Below are 9,830 nucleotides of genomic sequence, written 5' to 3' on the forward strand. Positions count from 1 at the left end.
TTAGTTTCATAGGTTCCAAAAGATCCCTTTGATCCAAACTAATGTGGCTAAGGCTTTACATTTTATATATTAAGGTGACTATGCACAGACCTAATCCAGACTGAGACCATTGATTGTTGATAGAGAGAGTGGATTGAAATCTTTCCCACCATCTGTTTTTTTTAATCCCAAAACTGAACCCCAATGGAGGCAACAAGAGAGGTCAATACACACAACCATGTTAGAGAAGTAACTTTGAAATAAGAAACAGATTGTGTTGGTTTTAACCTCTTCTGCCCATACATTCTGGTTCCAATTAGCATCTGATCCATTGGGCCCTGAGCTTTAGTACAACAAGGATAGGGAATTTTCCACTGAACACAACATATTTAGCATTGCATGGGGTTAAGGCCTACATCTGGAAGCAGCCCTCCATCTTGGGATCCAAAAGGTGCAGTATGTGATTGCATTAGTATCCTGCCTGTGATAAAGGTGTAAAGAATATTCCAGATTTCCTCATCTTCAGCTAGAAAGGGTGACTGGACACATCAATGTAAACCACTGAGAGAGAGGGAGGGAGGGGGAGAGGAGGTGGTAGCACCTTTGATACTGAAAAACTCTATAGCATAAGATTTTCATATGGCTCATACCCTAATGTCGATCATAAGTCTCTCATGCATGTCCAGACAATGCCCAGGGACTTCCAGTCCACAATGCAGGGACAAACAAGTTGACTCAGTTTTACCCTGTGTTAAAGGTTCGTGAAATGCTCTGGAGTTTTAATAAAAACCAGGGGCATCCCTGCATTCCAGGGTTAGTATGAACATCTCTGATTTGAGCTGGTATACAGTCTACATGGCCCGGCACCATCATTCTCTTTTCTCTGGGACCTATGGTGTGGGGAAAAGGAAAAGAATTGGGGCCACATCATCACTGTTGCCAAAGGAGTTGGCCAAATGGCTCCAAAGACCCCCCCCCCTTCTCCTTAGTTGTTGTGTCTTTACTGGTGTCAGCAAAGACACCTGTGATGGCCCAGAGCTCTCTGGAACTCAATGGTTAGTTTCTGCAACAACAGAAGCAACAGGCCAAGTAAGGGTGACTTCTCAGACTTGATTATCTGGACTCTGCTCCTGCTGCTGCTACCACTGTTTAGAGCTGGAGCATTCAAACGGTTCCACAGATCCAGTGCCTGTCCAGATTATGGTGTAAGTGTAGATGAGCTCATTGACTCAGGATGCATCTACACCAGGCATGGGCAAACTTCGGACTGCCAGGTGTTTTGAACTTCAACTCACAGAAATCCCAGCCAGCTTACTGGCTGTTAGGAATTGTGGGGTTGAAGTCTAAAACACCCGGAGGGCTGAAGTTTGTCCATGCCTGATTTACAGTGTAAAATGTAAGTTTGACACTACTTTAATTGCCATGGCTCAGTGCAATTGAATCATGGGATTTTTAGTTCAGAGAGGCACCAACACTATTTGGCAGAAAAGGTTAAAGATCTTGTAAAATTACAATGCCCATGATTCCATAGCATTAAGCCAAGGTGATTAAAGTAGGTTAAACTGTATTCACTCTACAGTGTAGATGCCCCTTTGGTTTACTTTAAGACTTTTGAAATGATGTTTTCTTACAAGTAGGAATGAAATGAATGATGATTTCCATGTGTGACGGTGACGGTTAAATAGTTTTTAAGGGAATGTCAGGTGTTGGGAGTATGTAACTAAAATTGGGGCTGTAGACTGTCTCTATATATTCACCCCTCTTTTCCCATCTATTGAAGTGAATGAGCAAGCCCCTGGCCTTGTGGTCTAGATAGCTCTGCATGGCCATTGGACTTGGCAACCTCAAGGCCCACGAAATATTGCTGGATTGACCAGATTTCCCTTCCCTCCCATTCTAAAATTCCTTGGCTGCTTATTCCACTCTCCTAATTTAGGGGTATTACAGGCAGCAGAGAGTCCGGTTATTTACCAAATTACCAGCCACGGATTTACCAAAAACAAGTCATGCCAGACTAATCTGATCTCTTTTTTCGATAGAGTTACGAGTTGGGTCGATACAGGGAATGCTGTGGATGTAGCGTACCTGGATTTCAGTAAGGCCTTCGACAAAGTCCCCCATGACCTTCTGGCAAACAAACTAGTAAAATGTGGGCTAGACAAAACTACGGTTAGGTGGATCTGTTATTGGCTAAGCGAACGAACCCAAAGGGTGCTCACCAATGCGTCGTCTTCATCATGGAAAGAAGTGACAAGTGGAGTGCCGCAGGGCTCCGTCCTGGGCCCGGTTCTGTTCAACATCTTTATTAACGACTTAGACGAAGGGTTAGAAGGCACGATCATCAAGTTTGCAGACGACACAAAACTGGGAGGGATAGCTAACACTCCAGAAGACAGGAGCAGAATTCAAAACGATCTTGACAGACTAGAGAGATGGGCCAAAACTAACAAAATGAAGTTCAACAGGGACAAATGCAAGATACTTCACTTCGGCAGAAAAAATGGAAATCAAAGATACAGAATGGGGGACGCCTGGCTTGACAGCAGTGTGTGCGAAAAAGACCTTGGAGTCCTCGTGGACAACAAGTTAAACATGAGCCAACAATGTGATGCGGCTGCTAAAAAAGCCAATGGGATTCTGTCCTGCATCAATAGGGGTATAGCGTCTAGATCCAGGGAAGTTATGCTCCCCCTCTATTCTGCCTTGGTCAGACCACACCTGGAATACTGTGTCCAATTTTGGGCACCACAGTTGAAGGGAGATGTTGACAAGCTGGAAAGCGTCCAGAGGAGGGCGACTAAAATGATTAAGGGTCTGGAGAACAAGCCCTATGAGGAGCGGCTTAAAGAGCTGGGCATGTTTAGCCTGCAGAAGAGAAGACTGAGAGGAGACATGATAGCCATGTACAAATACGTGAGGGGAAGTCATAGGGAGGAGGGAGCAAGCTTGCTTTCTGCTGCCCTGCAGACTAGGACACGGAACAATGGCTTCAAACTACAGGAAAGGAAATTCCACCTGAACATCAGGAAGAACTTCCTCACTGTGAGAGCTGTTCGACAGTGGAACTCTCTCCCCGGGGCCGTGGTGGAGGCTCCTTCCTTGGAGGCTTTTAAGCAGAGGCTGGATGGCCATCTGTCGGGGGTGCTTTGAATGCGATTTCCTGCTTCTTAGCAGGGGGTTGGACTAGATGGCCCATGTGGTCTCTTCCAACTCTACTATTCTATGATTCTATGATTCTATGATTTGTCATGTCTGCTGTAGCTTTGTTCTCAACGAGAACAAACGCACACACAAATCTGTTTGAGAAAACTGTTCACAGTTGTTGGTTCTGTTCTTTGTGTTGTTGTTGCTGTCACTGGCTTTTTTATTATTATTGTTCTGTTTTTCTCTTTTTGTATTTCCAGCCTGGCTGGTTGGCTCGACTGGCTGAGGATTTTTGGGTACACTTTTCGTAATGTGTGCCAGCAAAGCAGAAGTGGTACCTGTGCCATGTCTCCATGGTGACAACTCCAAAAAAGCCTGGGTAGCAAACAGCTGAAAGAGGCTTAACTGTTGTTGTAGCCCTTTGAAGATTCTGAGCAGATAATAACGCTCTGAACCTTTTTGCTGCTGCTGCTGCTGCTGTTCCCTGGAACACTGCTTGTTTGGAGGGGAGTGAGCCAAGGCCAGCATTGGCTTTGACGTGTCCTGTGATGGCAAGTGGAGGGTGGTCACCGCAGGGGGCAACCAGGCACCGAGACATAATATAAGCTGATGCAATCATAGCCCAGAAAAGAGACAGAGGCAGGACTTATATAGAGCCAAAGAGCTCACCCTGGTTTGTGTATTACACCACTGTTTCTCACAAGCGATGATATAAACACTGACGATAGAGAGGATTTAGTGAGGCCCATTGATGGAGCCAAGGAACCAGAATGAACAGGGTGTTTTGTAGTTTTCTACTATGACTCAGAAGGCCAATTTATACAGAAATGCCAATGCTCCCTGCCTTCGACATATTAGTTTTTCAGTGATTCTTTTTTTAAATACAAGACAAATCTTTGAGGATAGACTTGTGCTGATTGCATCTCATGCTTAGTCCTTCTTATCTGTAAAATAGGAGTATATATATATATTGTGCTGCTGGATCTATACAAAAACACCATTACAATTGTTCTTGGGTCGCATCTACAACACTATATATAATGCAGTTTAAAACTGCATTATATGATCAGTGTGGGCTCATATATAATGCAATTCAATGTAGTTAAGCAACATTATATGTCTACACTGATCATATAAACTGCAATATATGGCAGTGCAGATGGTCCCTTGGTACCGTAGGGTGTATCTCTACAATGTAGAATAAATGTAGCTCAACACCACTTTCACTACCCTGACTCAATACTATGGAATCCTGGAAATTATCATATGATGGAGCATCAACACTTTTTTGGCAGAGAAGGGTACAGATCTTGCAAAAGTACAACAACCATGAGCCACGCCCATTTAAGTGGTGTGAAACTGCATTAACTCTACAATGTAGATTCACCCTTCATGTGACTGCATGGGGATCAGGAGTCAATTTCCTTCCAGACCCACCCAATGGTTCACCCTTCACTCACACACCCACACTCACATAGAGTTAGACAAAATACCTCTTTTCTGTGGTAGTCCCTCTTGAAAAGGTGATCAAAGGTGTCATTGTTACTCTTTCTGTCTCCATTTTGAGAGGGAATATAATGAAAACACATATTTAGGAACAATTAATGATCTGAGAGATTGTATGGACTGGAGTGTGCCGTTTTCACACTTTAGGGGAAATTCCTGAAAATTGCACCTATTTTTTTAAAAAATGTTGGGAAGCTTGAGTGACTGCAAAAATGGCCATAGTCTTCAAGCTCTCAGTTTAGAACTCAGATGCATTTGTTTTAACCATTGCAAGCTGCCTTGAGTCCTAGGGTGCATCTACACTGTCGAAATAATGCAGTTAAAAACCATTTTAACTGTCATGGCTCAGTGCTGTGATATACTGGATGGGTGGATTGGTGGGGCACCAACACTTTTGGCAGAGATGGCTCAAGACATTAAAAAACTACAAATTCCATGATTCCATGGCATTAGACCATGGCAGTTAAAGTGGTGTCAAACTGCATTAATTATACAATGTAGATGCACCCTTAAACTAGGAAATGCTTAATACAATTATGATTACAATTATAGTCCCATCAAAGTGTTCCTTGTGCTCTCTTCCAGCTCTATAACTCTAAGTTAGTTTGTAAGTTAATTAAACCTATTTACCTTGTTCTTCAGATTCTCACCAAATTATGCAACAATCTCTACCTTTAAGCTTAGATTCTAAAAACCATGCCATCGAAGGAAAATGGCAGGAAAGGAGGAGGAAAACAAAGAAACACAGGTACTTGTTCTTAGCTCTTAGACAGACAGACAGATAGATAGATAGAGACAGACAGACAGACAGGAAAGCAGGGCAGACATTAACAGTTGACCCTATCAAGATTCTGGCATCTTGACAGCTACCAAATTATGCCAGGTGCTAACACTAGCCATCCTGTATGTAGCACATAGACAGCTTTTGTTGTGTGTGCAAAAATAATGTACCTGATAGCTTAATTATATGGAACTGCCTTTCCTAATATTCAAGTTCTGCACTACTTCTGTCTCACATATTGCCTACTTATCCTTGTTGATATCGTCTCTGTATTTCCTTGACATTAAGATCTTGCTCGTAAGCTAGCTGAAGCAGGGAGCTTGGTTCTGGATAACACAGAATCAATCAATCAATATATTGTAACATTTAAGGATGAGACAACAATGCTGTGTGACAGTATAGAAACCTGGGTTTCTAACCCTTATGGCAGCACATGAAAAATGTCCAAAAATCTGATAACAACATTATCATTTCCAGAGAAGGTACTCTCTATTTTTCACTACTCCCATCTCATAAATTTCCACCTGCTTATATTTACATCATTCCCACCGCAGAGAATGGACTAAACAATGAACTCGTATGCCGGAGCATCACATCCACTACATTTCTACACACCCGCATCCAAATGACAGGGGAAGTGTTGCCTGCCAAAAGATACATACGCAGCAATAGGCAAGCCAGGCGTTTACGGCTGCAGGTGTTTCGATCCTAGCTAGACTTGGGTTGGTAATTTGCTGAATCTATTTTTATCACTGTTTTCTTTTCCTTTTTTCCCCCAAGCGGGTAAGAGAGACATCCTGAGCAGAATATAACCTTTGTTTGATTTCCTCTTTGGATTTTTTTTTAAAGACTCAGGGATCCGAAGCCAAGGCAATCAGGTAGATAAATAGACTAAAAAACATGGATATATATATATGAGGTGAATGGACGGACAAGAGATTTGGACAAGTCAGCATCAGCTTTTTGAGACAGGGAGCTTGGTGCTAGATAAAATAAAAAAATGTATCATTTCATCCAAATAATTGTATGTTACAATAAATGTATGTGAAAAAATTAAGTATTATAAGATTATATAATATTAAAAATGGCATGGTACTGTTAAATATCTACCACAATTCTGAAGTAATTAATTACAAGGGTCCTTCATATCCAAAGATTCGATTATCCATGCCTTGAAAATATTCAAATAATAATAGAAAAAGCAAATCTTGGTTTTGTCATTTTATATAAGGAACACTATTTTGCTACACCATAATGTGGCTTCGAAACTCCACTAGGTAACAAGGGTTCACTACTATACTAAATCATTAGTGGTGTGCAAAGACTTGGACCTCTGTTTCATAATTCAGAGATCTGTATAATTTGTTAATACGAATCTCCGAATTAGTAATAAAAAAGGGATCCTCCAAAGCATTTACAAACTGAAACACCGTGTAATGACTTAACTACAATTGTAAGGTAACTGTAAGTATTTTGTTATTTCTAACATTAGAAATCTAGTTAGATAGCTTTGCTGCTTAGGTCTGTTTTGTGCCCAACCAATGGCTTGTAACAAAGCAATAAAATGATATTTTAAATGAATGTGTTAGTACCTATGCCAAATAGCTTTGAAAAATGAGATCGAAAGAATTACTTTTTAAATAACATAAATGTCACAGCAACTAAATACTCTCAGATGTCAGAATGACAACTTACCATATTAAGCTTGAAAAAGTAAGCCATGATATGAATAGACATGACCTGGGATTCTACCTTGGCTTTGTGAGGAAGTTTATGGAACATTACTCTCTGACCCAAATTTATGCTGAAGCATTGTAGCAAATGTAAATTGAGCACCTTGGAGGAAGAATGAGATGTTACATATGATTAGGAAGCATTTGACTCCCGAAAAATGTATATTTGATTGACAAAACATAAAGCAAAACATGAAATCTAGATAACCTGGGCTCCAAACACTATGAAATAAGAATCCCAACTGGAATGCATTGTGGCATTTGGTTTCTTGCTGAAATGCCTTTGAGGAAGATGGGCCCCTAAAGTAAAGATAACTGGAAACACCCAATAGATGTATTAAAGAGATTGGTTTCAGGGTGATATTATTTAAAATAGCCCAAGGTGTTTCTGCTGGGAAACATCTTTATTCCTTTTTTCAGGGCTGTTAACCGAAAGGAGACAATAATGGTCACAAGCGCGCAATACCAATTTTCAAAGTCAATTACAATGGAACCTTGACTTATGAGTGTCCTGAGTTGTGAGCTTTTCAACTTACAAATCATTGCTCATCCGGTTTTATTATTCACCATGCAAGATCTGAGTTACAAGCCAGAAGACTACGATGGAACCAAGCTCGAAGGGAGGGACGGAGGAGGGAGGAAGGAGGGTGGGGCCTTGGCTGCCGGACTGGAAGACTGAGGTGGGGCCAATCTCACAGGGAGGGAGGGGGGATGAGGGAAGGACCCTGAACGCTGTGCCAGAAGACGGAGAAGGGGCCAAGTTCACAGGGAGGGAGGGAGGGAGGGAGGGAGGGAGGGAGGGAGGGAGGGAGGGAGGGGCTTTGGCATAGGCGGTGCCTGGGAGGCCAAGAAAAAACCTCTGATCTGTGGACAGTGATGGGGAGGAAAGGAAGCCACTCAGGGAGGGAGGAAGGAATGGAAGGAGGAAGGGGTCTTGGCACAGACAGCAGTGGGGAAGCCAAGAGGGAGCTGCTCAGGGAGGGAGGTCGGGCTGGCTGAGCCCCTGAACTTCACAGGGACTTGTCAAATTGGTTTAATTTGTTTTCTGACTGAACTCTGGAATGGATTAATAGTATTTCAGCACATTTCAATGGGGAGATTTGCTTTGACATACGAGCAAACCGAGTTGCAAGCTTGGCCAAAAAATGAATTAAATTCATATGTCAAGGTATCACTGTATATGAATGCTGAAATTACTTGTGGGCCATTGACAAAGCCCTACTATTTAAGACAAATTTAATTCCATTGTCTAGACCAGGATCTAAATTACACTAAGCAGCTGAACCTAGCTACTATTTCAGTTTCCTACAATATCCTTGATATGATGTGACCAGAAAATGGAAACAGCAGTCTTTATCTACCTATGCTGTGAAACATGGACCATCTAGAATAGAATAGCTTTATTGTCATTGTTCTATTGCACAGTGAAATTAAATGCTTTTCCCAGCACACAACACAAAACAACACAGCCATCCCTCCTCACCCCAACCACCACCACACAGATGTGATTTTCGATTTCTGAAAAGATTCCATCAGTGTTGCCTTTGAAAAACCTTGCAAACCTATTGGGAAGACAAACAGAAAATTCCAGCATTCTGCAAAGACTACCAGCACTGAAACAATGATTCTCTGCCATCAACTTCACTGGACTGGTCATGTTGTCTGAATATCTGACCACCTTCTCCCAAACAATTATTTTATTCTCAGATCAAGAATGGAAAACAGAATGTCAGTGAACAACAAAAGAGATTTAAAGAGGGGCTTAAAGCTAACGTTAAAAAATGAACCAGGGCTTCCCAATAGTGCTATGGATTTTGAAGAAGCACCGATGCAGGGCGAAAGGAGAAAACATGGTCTTTCACACTGAGGACATAGACTTCCACATAGAAGGTGGTCATCACAAGGGTTTCTTTTATGCACCTGCCTCTTGAGCCAAGAGGCAGGTGCATAAAAGAAACCCTTGTGATGACCACCTTCTATGTGGAAATCTATGTCCTCAGTGTGAAAGACCATGAGAATCCAGAATAGGTCTTCACAGACATTTACAGACCCACTACCAAGACTCTAAATCTGGAAGACAATAATATTTGGCTACTAATGATTGCCTATGAGACTTACTCTAGTTGAAACTAGGGATGCAGATCTTTGCTAATTCCAATAATTAAGGAAGTAACTAATACATTTTCTTTCTACTGTGAGAAAATTCTGGAAAACTGCATAGTTTTTGAAGAATATTCAGAATGTGGGTCTTTAGTGCATAAAACCACCTACAACTTTGGAAAGTGCCGTTTTCTGCACAAAAAGCAATAGTTTGAAGTTTCTTATGCAGAAAAGTTTCAACCTGTAAAAATTCTTGACACAAATAACATTTTATTGACCACAGATCTAATATTTTTCCAATATTTAGGCAATGTTTTCAGTCATAATTTTGAATATTCTTTCCATCCCTAGCAAGATAAGGTCGACAGCGAACTTTGCCCAGAAACCAATCAAACATGGTGGGAGACAGAATTAAATCTTCACCCCTCTCCTTTCCCTCCTCTTCCTCCCCCACCAAACTTATAAGTTGCTACAAGAAAAGATATGTATCACCTGCAAAGAGGATAAAACAGATGTGAATAATTGGCATCTACTAATCTATCTTTCTAATGATCTGTCTATCCAGAGAGAGATGCAAATTTAAAAAC

Source organism: Anolis carolinensis, chromosome 2 (genome assembly GCF_035594765.1).
Source record: "Anolis carolinensis isolate JA03-04 chromosome 2, rAnoCar3.1.pri, whole genome shotgun sequence".
Lineage (NCBI taxonomy): Eukaryota > Metazoa > Chordata > Lepidosauria > Squamata > Dactyloidae > Anolis > Anolis carolinensis.